Source organism: Mus caroli, chromosome 13 (genome assembly GCF_900094665.2).
Source record: "Mus caroli chromosome 13, CAROLI_EIJ_v1.1, whole genome shotgun sequence".
NCBI classification, from domain to species: Eukaryota; Metazoa; Chordata; class Mammalia; order Rodentia; family Muridae; genus Mus; species Mus caroli.
This window is the reverse complement of record NC_034582.1, coordinates 19,490,571-19,504,883: the sequence shown is the minus strand read 5'-3', so window position 1 is coordinate 19,504,883 and position 14,313 is coordinate 19,490,571. Positions and strand designations below refer to the sequence as shown.

Here is a 14,313-nt window from a genome sequence, read left to right as displayed (position 1 = left end):
AAAAAAAAAGATGAATATATTTAGTTAATTCTGCCTTGATTTGTATGGCTGAATGGCCAAAGTGAGAAGCATTAGCACTCTTATAAGATGATTACTCTTGTAATAATCTTAATTATGGGTGAGTTAAAAGTCTTAAGCTTTTAATCAAACTGTAAACTGCAGTGAATGGGACACTGGCAATTTTAACCATAATTTTTAAGTTTCTTTTGTAATATTAGAATATATCTATAACTTTTGGTAAGCAAAACCCAATTTTAAACTATTTATTTATTTTTTAAGATCAATACTAGAAACATCACTATCACGTTATGAAGTTTGGCTGTCAATACATGAATGCATGACAGTGCAAATTTTAATGTTATATTAAAGACACATTGTTTTTAAAATCTTATCTCTATAAGTCTACCTTTTAGGATAAGAATTACATAAAATATTATCTCAATTTAGAAGTATCTTCAGTGAACTAGCTTTCTGGGCTGGTTTATGCCAGGTGCTTTTGTTTGAAAATGACTCTAGCCCTGAGTTACTACTTAAGCTAACTTTGTAACCAGTGTTATACCTTTTTAATCATACCCAAATAACTTAAAAGCCAATTCTCTATGACCAAGATATGTAGATCATATTTATACCTTTAAGACCAATTAAAAACCAAATAAAGTGGCTACACCAATCTTATAAATTTAGATTAATTAAAGAATTTTACCTTTTATAGCTATACTTATAAGACAAAAACACTTTGTAACTTGGTAAACAAAATAATCAAACTTGCAGAGAATTTTTAGGAAAAAACAACTATCAGCTTATTTGCCTTAGAACTAAGAGGTTGCAGACTCCTTTTCTTTAAAAACAAGTTCTTTAGCAGGAACTCTCTTGTTGTGCTTGATTTTTGGCTAAAGTGAGGGGCCTCTCTCAGTCTCCATTGTGTAAACTGAGAGTGAATCAGCAGGTAAAGTTTTTATTTATTTATTTTTGTTTTGTTTTTTTGAGACAGGGTTTCTCTGTGTAGCCCTGGCTTGTCCTGGAACTCACTTTGTAGACCAGGCTGGCCTCAAACTCAGAAATCCGCCTGCCTCTGCCTCCAAGTGCTGGGATTAAAGGCGTGCGCCACCACGCCCAGCTGCAGGTAAAGTTTTAACTATTTATTTATTTATTTATTTATTTTTCTTTTCTTTTTAACATGAAACATAAAACANTCATTCAGACAACGAAACAATCATTCAGACAATGAAACAAAAAACATACAGGAATTGACACGTGATTGGTGCACCAACCATAGACAATAGAAAGAGGGTAGAGACTTCTTCTGTAGGGGCCAGAGAGAATAAAACAGGGCGTCCCCCGATTTCTCTCTGTCCCTGGGAGAGTTCTAAAATCCATTTTCCTCTCCCTGCGTAGCTGGGGGGAAGTAGCTTTCCACTGTGTCCCGGGCTGCTTTCTTGTGGGCGTGAAACTGGCTTAGGATTGGTGAGTGGTCAGGCATTATGGTGGCATTTGCCAGAAAAGCCATGTGCTGTGTGTGAGACATGATTTCTAGTGTCAGTGGAACACAAACATTTAGTAATCTCTAGTCAAAAGAAGAAGAAGAAGCAAAGGGACACAGAACCTGTCAACATCTAGAGATCTTGACAGACATAGTTTTCTCTACCAGTTAAAGAATGAAAAGGCAGGGGAAATCTCAAGTGCAGCACCTTTAGGGGAAATCTCAGAAACAGCAATGAACAGACCATCAACAGACAGACAGTCTGCAGAGAGAGGCATTCAGGATAATATTTTCTGCCTGAGTAGTATTCCACTGTGTAAATGAACCACACTTTCTTTATCCATTCTTCCATTGAGGGACATCTGGGCTGTTTCCAGCTTCTGGCTATCACAAATAAGACTACCATGACATAGTGGGGCGCGTGTCCTTGTGGCATGTTTGGATGTATTTTGAGTATGTCCAAGAGTAGTATAGCTGAGTCTTCAAGTAGAACTATTTCTAATTTTCTGAAGAACCACCAGATTGATTTCCAAAGTGCTTGTACCATCTTACAATCCCACCAGCAATGAAGGAGTGCTCCTCTTTCTCTACACCCTTGCCAACATCTTAGACATTCTGATTGGTATAAGGTAGAATCTCAGGGTTATTTTGATTTGCATTTCCCTGATGACTAAGGATGTTGATCATTTTTTCAGGTGCTTCTCTGCCATTTGGTATTCCTCAGGTAAGAATTCTTTGTGTAGCTCTGTATCCCATTTTTTAATTGAGTTATTTGGTTTTCTTGAGTTCTTTGTATGTTTTGGATATTAACCCTCAATGGGATATAAGGTTGGTAACAATCTATTCCCAGTCTGTAGGTTGCAGTTTTGTCCTATTAACAGTGTCCTTTACCTTACAAAAGCTTTTCAGTTTCATGAGGTCCCATTTGTCAGTTGTTGATCTTAGAGCCTAAGCCATTGGTGTTCTGTACAGGAAATTTTCCCCTCTGCCAATGTGTCTGAGGCTATTTCTCACTTTCTTTTCTATTAGATTCAGCATGTCTGGTTTATGTGGAGGTCCTTGATCCACTTGGACTTGAGCTTTGTACAAGGAGATAAAACTGGATCTATTTGCATTCTTCTACAAGCAGATTGACAGTTAGACCGGCACCATTTGTTGAACATACTTGTATGTACTCACTGATAAGTGGATATTAGCCCTAAAGCTCAGAATATCCACAACACAACTCACAGACCATACGAAGCTTAACAAGAAAGAAGGTCAAAGAGTGGATGCTTTAATCCCACTGAGAAGGGGAACAAAATAATCACAGGAGGCAGAGGTAGGGAGGGATCTGGATGGGAAAGGGGAGGGGGAGGGGAAATGGAGAGCAGGATCAGGTATGGGAGGAAACAGAAGAGAAGCCCAGAGGGCCAGGAAATTGAACTATTTAGCAGGGGGAGGGGGGAAGAAGGGGAATCACTAGAAAGTTCCAGATGCCAGGGATTCAAGAGGCTCCCGGGACCCAATTGGGATGACATTGGCAAAAAAAAAAAAAACAAAAAAAAAAACAACCCAACAGTGGAGGGATAGAACCTGAAGAAACCATCTCTAGTAGATAGACATGGCCCCCCACATGGTCACCCACCAATCTCAAAATTTTTAACCTAGAATTGTTCCTGTCTAAAGGAAATTTAGGGACAAAAAAATGGAGCAGAGACTGAAGGAAAGGCCATCCAGAGACCACTTCACCTTGGGATCCACTCCATCTGCAGACATCAAACTCTGATACTATTGCTGATACCAAGATGTCCTTGCAGAAAGGAGCCTGGTATAGCTGTCCTCTGAGAGGCTCTGACAGCACCTGACTAAGACAGATGCAAATACTCACAGCCAACCAATGGACTGAGCTCAGGGACCCCAATGGAAGAGTTAGGAGAAGGTTTGAAGGAGCTAAAGGAGATTGCAATCCCATAAGAAGAACAACAGTATCAACTAACTAAACCCCTCAGAACTCCTGAAGACTAAACCACCAATCAAAAAGTATACATGGGCCAGACCATGGCTCCTGCTACATACATAGCAGAGGACTGCCTTATCTGGTATCAGTGGAAGGGGAAGTGCTTGGTCCTGTGGAGGCTTGATGCCCTAGAGAAGGGGGATGCTGGATGAGTGGTGAGGCTGGAGTGGGTAGATGAGTGGGGAAGCACCATCTTAGAGGCTAAGGGGATAGGAGTGGGGGTTCATGAAGGGGAGACCAGGAAGGGGAATAACATTTGAAATGTAAATAAGTAAAATAATTAATAAAAAATAAAACTGAAAAATATATCAGGGGATAAATACAAACTCATAAACATGTGCATCATTACCGACCAGAATGAATGGTTCTGAGAGTATATTAACCTTTTCTGGCATCTTTATTTATTCCTATTAATTTCAAAATGCATTCTCAAAAATTTTATTTTCCCCTCATGTGTGATCGTTAAATATTATAAAACAGGAGAAAAAGAAAGAAAGAACAACCAAGGGGACTACATAGAAAGACCCTGTCTCAAAATTAATTAATTAGTTAGTTAGTTAATTAATTAATTAATTAAAATGAAGAGAGAGAGGCATTGATAAGAGATGAGAAAGCTCACACAACAATGCCTCTGCAAACCAAAGCCAGGTCCCTTCTTGAGGGCTGCAGGCTTTAAGGGTCTTCGTGGGGATCTTCCTTCATTGATATAGGGTTGGTCAGTTTGAGAAAAGTCAGGGATCCTGAGAGCACTACATCTTTGGGGCAAATACATCTTGGTCTGGCCCTGAATTTGTCAGGGGTAGCAATACTGGTGGAAGAGACACTAAACCCAAAGCCATACTATAAGTGGAGAGGACCTGATGCAGACCCATGCAGGGCCTGGGCCCACTGCCTCAGTCTCTGGGAATTCCTGTGAGCTTTGCTCATGGTGATTTAAAGGACCTCCTTTTTCAAGGTGCCATCCATCCACTGGGGCTCTTATCTCATCTCCCAGGGTTCCCTGAACCCTGAGGGGAGGGGTCTGATGGAGGCACTCACTCCTTTGAGGGCTGAGTATTCCAAGGCTCCCCACTCTGTAATGTCTGGCCATGAGTCTCCTCTGTGTTTGTCCTCATCTGCTGCAGGAGTTTCTCTGATGATGGCTGAACAAGGCACTGATCTGCTTCCCTGGCCGGAGTCTTAAATACATTTCTTATTGGCAGCTCATTCTAACTCACATGCAGGTTTGTCATGGAGTTATTATTATTATTAATTACCAACTTTGTCAATTTTTACAAAAATTTTACATTTTAATCAAAGCAAGCTCCTTGGTTGTGACTTTCTGATGTTGCTGTCACCTACAACTTAAGCACACGGCAATGCCGATTTTGAAAGATCAAATGTCCCCGTGATGGCTATTCTCGGTTGTCAATTTGACTACATCTGGAAGTAAATGAAACCTAGACCCCTGGGCAAACCCATGAGAGGTTGTTCTTGGTTTATTATTATTATTATTATTATTATTATTATTATTATTGCTTGATTTAGGATTTAGTCAACCTAAACCCTGCTCTTTTGAGGTGGGAAGGTTTATACCTTAAATCTGGGCCATACCTGCTGGTGGTACCCTATTAAAGGGCATAAGAGAAAAGGGGTATTTGCCCTCACTCGCCCTGTCAAGTTCATTTGCAATGCCAAGCCCATTAGAGCCCACTTCTTCCAGGTTCTGGTATATATTAAAGATCAACTGACACATTCAGTCTCGTGAACTGAACAACTACAGGGCTCTCAGGCCTTTCATAGGGAGAGAGCCAGTGCTGGATGGTCAGACCCTAGCCTGTAAGCCACTCTAATACAACTTGGTTTTATACATACAGATTCATTCTCTCAGTTGTCTCTCTAGAGAACCTTGACTAATACCTCCCCCTCCCCCATCAGAGGAACCATAAAACCAGGTTATCCTTGGTTAGATCTCCTTATTTTTACAAATCCTTGCAAGGTGAAAGTCAGTAGTGATCACACACAGGCCAGTTGAAGCACCAGACGCTGATTTATCTCCAAACACTCCCTGGACTTCAAAACTTACCCCTCACCCTATTAGCACCACATCTCTTTTTTCCCCTTCTGAAAAAGTGCCTATAAATATCCTAAGTGAACGGCTTCCTAAGGTCACAAGAGATGCAACAGAAAACCACAGTATTAGGTATTTGAGAGGGAAAAATCAGGACAAAAAGGCCAAGTGGTAATAAAACGAGACACACCAAAGGCAAAAGCAATGACAAACAAAAACAGAAACCAAAATTGCTTCAGAGTTCCAAAAGCAAATAAAACCCAAAATGTCTTTAGAGATTTGAAAACCAGCAAACAAACAATGAAATCAAAGGTCTGGATCAAGGCAAACTTAGTACCATAAATCAAATACTTTGAAAGGCAACCAAAAAAAATATATATATATCAGTCAAATTAGGGTCCTTTGTTAACCATCCCATAGTAAACAAGTGGACTGTGGACCAACAGGAGAGCTCTGAGAACCCTGGAAAGAACTCAACAACCCACCTGAGGGAAACCACTATGGGCCTGGACTCGGTGAGTACCGTTGTTTCTATTCAGGTGGTTCCTCTGGTGAATAAGCAAATCATTCACAGAGTTCCTTCCTGATTGCCACAACTGTACACACACACACATAAACACACAACAACAACAAAGAATGAGTTTAATTTTAAATTTTAGTAACCATGGCCTGAGAACACAGATTTAGGTTAGGTTACCCTGAATTCCATGTTCAAACACAAAACCATCTTTTTGGTGTTTTAAGGTTTTATGAGAACAAAGAAAGTCATAAATCTAAGGCAAGTTTAAACTAGATCGGTGGGCACATCAGAGACGTGGATACAGCAAGATGGGAGAAGCTCTTCAATAGCGTTCGCATGCTATCTGATGACATCCTTAGCATTTGGGTAGATGGAAGCTAGTGGACTGCTAAGTTAATAGATTTCCAAAATGTTTTCATCTATTTGTTACAAGGTGTTAACACAGACTCAGAAGTAGTCCAGGAGGTTAAAGCTAGCCCAAGATACAGTGATCAGCCTCTGCAGTCAAAGCATTCTGACCGCTCTACACCACTGGAGTTCTAAATAGTCAATGTGTCTTTGCAGACACATTTTCCAGGAGTTCCCTCATTGATAATGATTAGTCTGGCCATGCCAAAGGCACGTACATTTTGTAGGATTTAGAACTTATGCACATTGCTGATAGTCTTTTCTACAAGAAGCAAGAGTGTTGAGTTCTAACCTCTTCATACATGCTATTTAGCTGTTGAGACACAACCCCTTATCACAGTCTCCACTGTCCTGTTCTCTGGCTACTGACTGAACAGTTAAATGATTACTTCTGCTTTCAGAGCTTGGTACTGAAAGACCAAGATGCCACGATGTTTGCCTCCAGATGTTCCTCTCCTCTTGGCTTTCATCTGACTGTGTGCTTGCTGGTCTTTTCTCAGGGTGTGAGTAGAAAGAGCACTGGTTTCCTACAAGACCCAAGACCTATGTCCAATAACAGTCACATTTGGGTTTAGAGTCACAATTCATTCTAAGCTTCACTCCTGACATGACAAAACCAATGTCCTTTTCCTGTGCAAAATCCTCTTATCACATTCCCAACCCCCATATACTTAACTCATCCTAGCATTAATTCTGAAATCTGAAGTGTTATCTAAGAAACCTGAACCTGATATGACTGAGACTCAAGATACATTTATCCGCTGGGCGGTAGTGGCTCACGCCTCACTCGGGAGGCAGAGGCAGGCGGATTTCTGAGTTTGAGGCCAGCCTGATCTACAAAGTGAGTTCCAGGACAGCCAGGGCTGTACAGAGAAACCCTGTCTGGGAAAAAAAAAAAAAAAAAAAAAAAGATACATTTATCCCTGCTCAAATTTTCTCTCCAGCTGTGAACCTGTGAAACCAGACAAGTCATACCGGACAGACAAGTAACTGGAAAGATAGCTCAGCCGTTGAGCGTTCTGGCTGCTCATGCAGAAGACCAGGCTTTGATTCTCAACACTTACACTGGGGCTCCCAAACATCAGTAACTCCGGTTTTAAGGAACATGGTACAAAAGCAAGACATCCATATATATATAAGTAACAAATAAATGATGTTAAAATAGAGTTGTGACAGGCATTAGACAGACATGTCCACGTGCAAAGGGAGATACATGAAAGAAAGGGGGAGACATCCTAGGCACGTCCGTTAACTAAGAAGACCAAGTCCATTAGCTCTTAAGTCTTGAGAATACACTCATAAAATCTGTGCCCAAATCTCAGGCCATCTGCTGTGGCCATGCTACCTCCTTAACTCGGTATGAAGCTGATTCCTCCTTTGCAGAGTGCTGACCCTGTAGTTGGGCCGGATCCCATTCAAGCAGCTCTCAATGAGAGACTGACCCATAGATGGCTATCTAAGCTGGACTTTGCCTACCCTGTGCCACTATCACCTGAATCGGGAAACATACCCTAAGTGGAAATGTCAGCCACAAAGATCTTAAAACTACTTGTGGGGTACTCTTCTGTTTCTTGAAAGACGGGGCTTGTTCTCAGTACAATACTTTATGAAGACCTCGTATAGAATCCAAAAGCATGGGCTGCAGAAATAGCTCAGCGGCTGAGAGCACTGACTGCTCTTCCAAAGGTCCTCAGTTCAATTCCCAGCATCCACATGGTGGCTCACAACCACCTGTGATGGAACCAGATGCCTTCTTCTGGTATGTCTGAAGATAGCTATGATATACTAATATAAATAAATATTTTTTAATCATTTAAAAAATCCAAAAAGCATGACAACATTCTTCCATTCTGTCTACTTCCTAAATATACATTAAATTGGTAGCATCTTTGCTGGAGTAATCCCACCTCTCTCTCTCTCTCTCTCTCTCTCTCTCTCTCTCTCTCTCTCTCTCTCTGGCTGAGAGAGTAAGCTCATGACATTTACCCATGATGCTTTTGTCAGAGGGCTACTTCAATTTAAAAAGTGTGGTAGCGCATGTTTATAATCCCAGCATGGGAGATGTGGAAGCAGAACAGGGAGTTCATAGTCACCTTCAAATATGTGGTGAGCTCAGGCTAACCTGGGCTACGTGAGACCGTGTCTCAGAAAACGGATAAAGCAGAGTCCAAATGTCTCAGCAGTAATCACCTTTACCTGCTGAGGCTGACAACCTGAATCCCCAGGATTCCCACCAACATACTTCCATACACACATGCACAAATGCAGTAAATGCAACACTAAAAAAGATTAGATATATGAATAATAAATGGTGGATAGATATGTAGATAGATAGATAGATAGATAGATAGATAGATAGATAGATAGATAGATAGATAGAGTGGTTGATTTCCGATCTTCAGGGGCTAGTATTGTTTTGCTAACAATTCCTTTGTCTAATCATCTCTTACCCTCAACATTTACTTATACAAAGGGATTAAATCTGTCTCTTCTCCTATGCTTACACAGCTACTACACTGAGTACCTAATATTGTCGCTTGTAAGTGGTACCTTCAACAACACTTGAACTAGTTCAGCCAAGTTCTATGCCACTTTAGAGAGAGGATCATCTTTCCTTCAGCTTGCAAAAGCCTCTCTCTCGTGTCCTTAAATGGCCTGCCGTAGCATCACATGCACCAACATTGTGCTTATGAACACTTATTCTCTGAGAAACGGAAGCATCTTCTAGAGCTCTTCACATTGCCTTCCGAGCATTCCCCAGAATTAACTTTGGTATCTCCAATTCTACGGACAGGTTCTTTGCAGTGACTTTTTCCAACATGATCCTCAGAATTATTTTACCCTTTCCTAATTAATCAGTTCAAAATCTACTCTCATAGTTTGGGTGCATGCTACAGCAGCATCCTAGTTCTTGGTACTATGATCTGCCAGCTTGCTATCACTGATACAAGAGAATGTCACAAACTAGGCAGTTTTAGTGGCATGACAAATTTATTTTCATATGATTCTGGAGAGGGAGTTTGATATCAAGGTACAGGCACAGGCTGTTTCTAGTGGCCTCACCCCCAGCTCACAGGTTACAGGGAATCGCATGCATGAACATGATCATTCTTCATTGTATTTAATGATACCCTGTGTGAAAAATGAAGGGCTTTGACTAAACCCCACAAAAGAATGGGCCTTTCACTCAGTGTCCATGGCAGAGGGATCAGAACCTCATATGCTTGAGTTTTGAGGCACTTGGGTCTCCTAACATCTTTACACACTCTTCTTGGTGGTTTCATCAATCTTGAAGTTTTGAAAGCCACGTAAAGGGAAAAAACTTCCAGCTACACATCTGTATGTAGCCCTGTCCTCGTCCATAGAATAAAAACAGCATCTGAATGCTCACCTGCTCCTCAAAGGCAGACACTTCCAATGCACACAAGTTCCCACTGTGCCCCATGCCTGCCTTTGCCTTTGTTCTCCTGGTTCACTAAACATTACCATAAGTCCACTTAGTTAAGCCAACTGTGAGCCTTACTGATTTTTCTGTATTACCAGTCCAAACTGTGAGTCACACCAAACTTCAAGACATGTGTAAATGAATCCTCCATATTGCTTACTCATTTTTTATTGGTTATTTTATTTATTTACATTTCAAATGTTATTCCCCCTTCCCAATTTCCCCTCCACAAACTCCCTATCCCATTCACCCTTCCCCCTCCCCATTTCTATGCTCACCCTCCCACCCACCTACAAACTCCAGCCTCACTGCCCTAACATTCCCCTATGCTGGGGCATTGAGCCTTCACAGGCCCAAGGGCTTCTCCTCCCATTGGTGCCATTTAAAGCCACTCTGCTACATATGTGGCTGGAGCCATGGGTACCTCCATGTGTACTCTTTGGTTGGTGGTTTAGTCCTTGGGAGCTCTGGGGGTTCTTGTTGGTTGATATTCTTGTTATTCCTATAGGGTTGCAAACCCCTTTAGCTCCATCAGTCCTTTCTCTAACTCCTCCATTGGGATCCCTGTGCTCAGTCTGATGCTCGGCTGCAAGCATGTGCATCTGTATTGGTCAGGCTCTGGCAGAGCCTCTCAGGAGACAGCTATATCGGGCTCCTATCAGCAAGCACTTTTTGGCATCAGCAATAGTGTCTGGGTTTGGTGTCTGCATATGGGATGGATCCCCAGGTGGGGCAGTCTCTGGATGGCCTTTCCACAGTTTGTCCCTATATTTCCTTTAGATGGGAGCAATTCTGGGTTAAATTTTTTGAGAAGGGTGAGTGGCCCCATCCCTCAACCAGGGGCTATGCTTAAATTCTGGATATGGTCTCTATAGGTTCTTCCTCCCCTTTGTTGGACATTTCAGCTAATGTCACCCCCATTGTGTCCTAGGAGCCTCTTGTTTTCCTGGCATCTGGGACTTTCTGTTGGCTACCCCCTGTTCCCCATCCCCCATTGCTACGCACCTCTGTTCAATTTCCTAACCCTCTGTATATCTCTCCCATCTCCTCCCACAGCTAGTCCTGCCCCCATTTCCCCCCTTTCCCTCCTCTCTTCCTCCCAAGTCCCTGCCTCCCTCCACCTCCCATGATTATTTTGTTCCCCCTTCTAAGTAGAACTGAAGCCTCCACACGTTGGTCATCCTTCTTCTTGAGCTTCCTATGGTCTATGAATTGTATTGTGGGTATTCCAAGCTTTTAGCCGAATATCCAATTATCAGTGAGTGCATACCATGTGTGTTCTTTTGTGACTGTGTTACCTCACTCAAGATATTTTCTAGTTCCATCCATTTGCCTGAGAATTTCATCAAGTCATTATTTTTAATAGCTGAGTAGTACTCTATTGTGTAAATGTACCACATTTTCTGTATCCATTCTTCTGTTGAGGGCATGTGGGTTGTTTTCAGCTTCTGGCTGTTACACATAAGGCTGCTATGAACATAGTGGAGCATGTGTCCTTGTTATATGTTGGAACATCTTCTGGGTAGATGCCCAGGAGTGGTATAGATGGATTCTCAGATAGTACTATGTCCAATTTTCTGAGGAACTGCCAGACTGACTCATATTATTTTCTCTAATCTGAGGATCCTCTCATAATTATCTCTGCCCCCCACAACTCCCCACACACACACCTCTGAAGTCATCTGCCTCCTTTGCTCTAGGGGCAAAGTTTCTTATTTCTTCCCCCTTTCCCATACCCTTAGACTCTGGTATATTGAGGGTTTTAGTTTTCTGTTGTCTCTCTGAGGCTCTAGTCTACTAACTCTCTTGTCGTATCCTTTCTAGCCTTTGGGTCTCAGATAAAATAGATCTAGCTAAAAGGAGTATGAATTGTAAATTATGATATAAATATCAATCACAATTTAAAGATCTTCTGTACATCACAGTGTTGATGTATGTTTTGTGTTTATGTATATGTTAGGTAGATACGTCATTAAACATGAAGGAAATGTACATGTTTCATATATGTGTATACATCTCTCTATTATACATCATTTATCCATATGTGTGTGTGTGTGTGTGTGTGTGATCTATGCTAGAATTTAGGTTGACTTGATCTTGTTCTTGTATAGGTCATGTGCCTGTAACCATTCCTTCTGTGAGTTCTTGATTGCAAAAGACATGTCATGTTCAAAAGATAGCAAACATACATAATACTGAACAAATTTGTGTGTCTTTGGGCAGGAGCCATACTAATCTTCTCTGTATTGTGCCAATTTTAGCATACGTGTTATAAAAATAAACAACTGTATCAATTCTTTAAAATCGGGTCTGAGGTTATCAGATCCCATCATTCCCTCTCCCTTTAGACCTTGCTCCATTAAGGAGAGAGCTGGTCTACTAAGTGTCATGTTCCTGTTCCCACTGGGGAGTCTGGCACTTAGTGAGCATTCACATAGCTGGTCAGTGAGCCAAAGACAGATATCTTGGCTCAGAGAGCCCTTCACTGTCCGAAAGCATGGCTGTCTGACCTTTATGTAAAGTGTCTGCTGCCAGTGTAGGAAATTCCCCTTCCCACTTCCTACCCACCGGAAATTCTGTAACACAGGAGCAGTGGCTTCCTTTGTCTGCTGCTTTCCCCCTGTTTGTGCACCAAGTTTACATCTCACAATAACAATGAATTCTTTTAAAGCTTGTTCTCTGCTGGCTAAATTGCACTACAGGAATCTTCTCTAAATGTTGTGGATCTATATCTAATAGATGTTTGCCTAAAGTCATGGGGAGAAATCAGGGTTACACAGCTGCAAAGCACAAAAGACAACATCAAAACCAAATGGATGCTACATCTATTTTAGATATCTGCCATGTGGTAATTTTTTTTTCATTCTAATGCTGAACTTACATAGTTAGCTGTCTCAACTACCAGATAAGTTTATTGAAGAATGACATCTTACCTGTGTCTATCTACTGGCACCTAACATCCTTCCTATGAAAGAAGCCATCTGTTCTTGAGAGCTGTGAGCATACTTCCAGGTATGGACAATTTTAGACAGTTCTCGGTCTGAAATTGCATAAGCTAAGTTTGGGAAGAGAACACATGACTCAACATAGATCTCTGCTTCCCAGTGTAGCACAGCCACCTGGGACATTTTAAACTTACCTTCAGAGATTAAAAATCTCAGGCTCACAGTCCCATTCACCACATTTTGAGCTTCCAGGGGCTGCTGTCTGGGTTGGGCAGAAGTGCTATGCACATGTCTTTCACAAAGGCTCTCTGGAGTAGCCATAGTGCTAGAGACTTCTTGTTCCTCTGGGCTAAGGAGCAGTCCACTCAGCCACCTCCATCAAGTGGAATGTGGGATAAAATGTAGCTTTGAGATTAATCTGAGGTTCAGATCAGGATTAACTGGTTGTTCTGGTAACTCCTGCTCCAGTATTTCATGAGACTCACTATCCTCAAAAATTTAAAGAGAATTAAAAGAAAAGCAAACAAACAAACAAACAAAAACCTCAGAAATTTGAATTTAATTGTGACTGGGGGCACTTTCATAGTCTGTATTATGAAGACACAGGTTAATGTCATGTCACAGAAAGGAATTTGCTCATACAGTCATTCCTAGCATAGCACACATGTATACTACTAATGGTTTATTTATTCTGAGTTAAACTATTTCTAGCCCAGATGCTCCTGGAGGAGTACAAAGTTAATACAGCAGAAACCAGATAGACTCCCTTTCAGAAAGGCTCTGAGCACAAACATCCACAGAACGAGGGGAGAGTAGAAGGATAACTAGCAAGACCTGGACACTATCAGACTCAGAAATGCTGTCGATCACCTGAGCAGGGGGCAGGACTGAGCTTTGGAATGACTGGCAGCCTTTGTCCCCAGCTCTACCTTTCCCATCTGGAGATGAGATGATATATTCAGTATTCTAGCCCCCTGTCCTCTCAGGCTGTCATCTCTATGAACACAGTTCACTTTTAAAGATTTGACTCCTGTCTCTGTTCTTTGGTGTCTGTAAGTGACAAGGAGGCGTGGCATCCTGATACAACTAGACACTGTGTATTGTTTACGAACTGTTAACTCTATCTGAAGGGCACAGTTAAGAATGTCCTTCCTGGGAGTCTGAGCCCTTTGGTGATGGGCATTTCATATGTGGACAATTGAGAAGGGCCAAGAGCTAGAGAAAAAAAGTACAAGGAAAGAAGGTCTGTGCCTGAAATGAAGGTTGAAAGGGTTCCAAACATATTTACTGTAACTCCTCTCCTGTAGGTTTCCATAATAAAGAGATGCTAGGATAGCAAGTGTCAGCCAAATTCATCTATTCCCCGAAATGACTAAGTGGTCTTTGTTCCCACATCACAGACCTAAAATTATTTTCTCTACCAAAAGCAAAGCCTCTCGTGCTCTAGTAAATAAACTAATACCCAG

General features: G+C 41.6%; 1 non-coding gene across 1 annotated transcript; it reads right to left on the bottom strand.

The window, feature by feature from the left end:
• Positions 1-12,083: 12,083 nt before the first annotated feature.
• Positions 12,084-12,185, bottom strand: LOC115029194. Its single transcript, XR_003834748.1, has one exon. It is a non-coding gene; the product is annotated as a U6 spliceosomal RNA (small nuclear RNA).
• Positions 12,186-14,313: the final 2,128 nt, after the last annotated feature.